The 3,026-nt window shown below is 38.7% G+C and overlaps 1 long non-coding RNA gene across 1 annotated transcript; it reads right to left on the reverse strand.

Moving 5' to 3' along the window:
- Positions 1-1,323: 1,323 nt before the first annotated feature.
- LOC108880491 (uncharacterized) lies at positions 1,324-2,181 on the reverse strand. Its single transcript, XR_001960490.2, has 3 exons — positions 2,079-2,181; positions 1,726-1,825; positions 1,324-1,476 (listed from the first exon to the last, which is right to left on the reverse strand). It is a non-coding gene; the product is annotated as an uncharacterized LOC108880491 (long non-coding RNA).
- Between the last annotated feature and the right edge of the window lie 845 nt (positions 2,182-3,026).

A 3,026-nucleotide genomic window follows, 5' to 3' on the forward strand; every position in this document is an offset into this window, starting at 1 on the left:
ACTAACTCACTTATAAAACATAAATACCCCAGAAAATGTTTGGAGTGTCATTTGTCCAGTGTCACATACTCAAACCAAACCAACCAACAAACAAGATGATCAACAAGCAAATGTCACTGTTGGAGTCTTGTTACATTATCCATCATCAGGTAAATCAGTATTTTGATTGTAAATACAACTGTCCTGTTCATTAAAACCTTTAAATCATCTATTGTTGTGATGGAAAAACAGGCCTCATTAGTTTTCTCTACTTCATTACAGACATTTATTGATCAAAGTTATTGATTTGACATTGATATACAGTAATTACAGTGTTCAGCTTCTGTTTGAGTCCCTTCAGCAAATGTTTATCTTGGTGTGGGACTGTCTCTTTCCATTACTTTGGGTATGTGCTGTGGTGGGACATTGTTGCAACATGTTATGTCCACAGTGTCTCATGTCAACTGCAGCATCCTGACTGCTGACTGCAATAAGGAAGTCTATGGTGAAGGTCTTTCCTCTTGTAGGGACTCCTGTGGCTCTAAGAATGTCTATAAAATGGCTGAGGTGCTGAGCAGTGCAGGAGACTTAGTCTATACAATATGTCCTCTTATAACAGCTGTACCATCAGAGAGGATGAACTCAGTAGAAAAAAACTTGATTACAAAATTTATGGTAGACGCACAGAGAAGGTTAGATGTCAGAAAGAGCCTCAGTGACCTGTGTCTGTAAAGAAGTAGTTTGATATTTTTAAATATGCTTATTCCCTGACAATGACTTAGATGAGAGGACCAACAACACTCAAGTTTGCACAGTTAATATGAAGCTAAAGCCAGCAGCAGGTTAGCGTAGCCTAGCACAAAGACTAGGAAATAGGGAAAGCTAGCCTGGCTTTTTCTACAAAGAAAAAAATGTACCTACCAACATCTTTAAAATGCACTAGTTCATATTATTTGTTAAATCTGTGCAATGTGTGCAAAAAGGACAAGTTGTGGTATCCCTGAGTCTGCCTGGGGAACTTTGTTGCATGTCACCCCACCTCATTTTCTGTCAGTTCTCTAATATACTCTATCTCAAGACTAAAAATACTTTTTACTTCCATAAGTAAAATCTGTGAATCTTGGATTCAAAGCAAGGACACAAAGGTCAGGTTCTTCAAGTAGCCTTCAAGATACAATTACACCGGAGTTACATAATACAGAAAATGGTTGAAAGATACTGTAAAAGCTCCGTTATAAAAGCTCACATGAATCCCTCCTTACACTCACTGTTTAGTTAAGGTTGTCTCCCTCTACTTAGAAATTTTGAGACAAAACACTGAACTTCAATTTAACCCATGGGTGGTGAAATGAATTATCAGTGAGGAATAAACATGAACTTGGGATATTATGTCTGCTATAATGGAGATGCACAAGGTTCAGCCAGTGTGATGTAACAGTCAGAGCTTGTTCATCTCAGCAGTGAGTTTCTTTTGCCATCGACAGATAATCACCAACACTGAAAGACAAACAGTTACTGATTCAAACCAGACAGACAGTGGAGTGGAAAAGGTTCTCAGTCAGTATTTCTACCACCACTGGATGTCTGCACTCTATTGAATGTAGTAGAAAACTATCATTAAACATTAACATAAATATACACAACAATTATACTGAATCTAAAGGAAACATTGTTAAAACTGATTCCAGTTCAGAACTGTCTTATAAACAGCTGGTGTTGTCAGTCCAGCCTACTTAATGTTCTTACCAACAGTAACACAGGGAATCAGCAGGAGGCGCAGTATCAGAAGGACTTGATGTAATAAAGATGGAGGGCCGAGTCTTACCGTCTTATCACCATACTTTATCTGAAAAACAATAACAGCACTGCTACAGAGGATTTCACAGTGGGATGCCTCAAAGGACCAGTGGGTCAAAAATAACTGAAGTGTGGTTACTGCTTTACCAAACCATGCCCTGGTTTGAAAACCACTGCATGAAAATCAGTATTTGCTGTGAAAGAATGTGCACCACCTCACAAACTTTATAATTACAATAATGTTTAGGTTGTATGTCTTTATAGCACTGTGTAGGTTGGTGCAGTGGGAATGAAAGACTTACCATTAAATGCAGAAATTCAGCATCTGGTGTGTTTTGAATAAAACAGATGAAAAGATCAATCTTGGGAAAAGTTTCTTTGCTCTTCATGATGCAGGGATATTGTTTTCCTTCTGAACGCCCCACACTGACAACTCTGCTGCTGTCATCTCCAGTTTGTCTGCCTCTTTCTGAAATGACAAAAGAACCTTTTATGAATTGATGCCACGTGTGTGCATGCGTGTGGAAAATATGTCGTACCTCTATGGTGATGCGCACATCGTCCCCTATTCTCGTGGATGTGAAACCAGTAAACTCAGGGTCTGGATAGTAGGTGATTTTACTGGAGCAGGACAAGGTTTCATTGGCTACTCTCAGAAACACAGCGCTGGTAAAAGTCCTCTGGGTGTTTTCAGCTGCAGGTGTGTCATAGGTGAGATGCTGCAATAAATACAAAAGTAAAGTGGTTAATCTGTGGATAGCATGAGATGACATGGTAACGTGGTATACTGTAAACTAAAGAGATAGTTGTATTTGCATGATATTATATAAAATTAAAGTGAAAATGCTCAAGATTTTCATGACATCAGATCCAGTATTTGATACTGTTTGTGGACATTTTTTCAGTAACACTCAGTATATTTACATTCTGTAACCATTTCTCTATATAGTAGTTTTCATTGTCAGTGGTGGCGTACACTACTCCTGGCCTAGATGCATGCACGTCAACAAACTCACTGACAATCCAAAAGCTTACTGTTCAGTCTCTTTGCACTGTATCAGAGCTGTATTAATTTTCTATGCTGCGGCTAATTCACATTAAAAGCACTCAACTGACGAGTGGATGGCTTTTACTGCTGAATAATCACAGGAAATGCAGTGTGTGGTTAGGGGCCAAATTCCTTTTCTGTTCCTCTTGTGTGCAAAACATCTTACGTCATGTGCAGTATGAAATCAAGTTGTGGCCAGTTA

Source organism: Lates calcarifer, unplaced genomic scaffold (assembly GCF_001640805.2).
Source record: "Lates calcarifer isolate ASB-BC8 unplaced genomic scaffold, TLL_Latcal_v3 _unitig_948_quiver_2889, whole genome shotgun sequence".
Lineage (NCBI taxonomy): Eukaryota > Metazoa > Chordata > Actinopteri > Centropomidae > Lates > Lates calcarifer.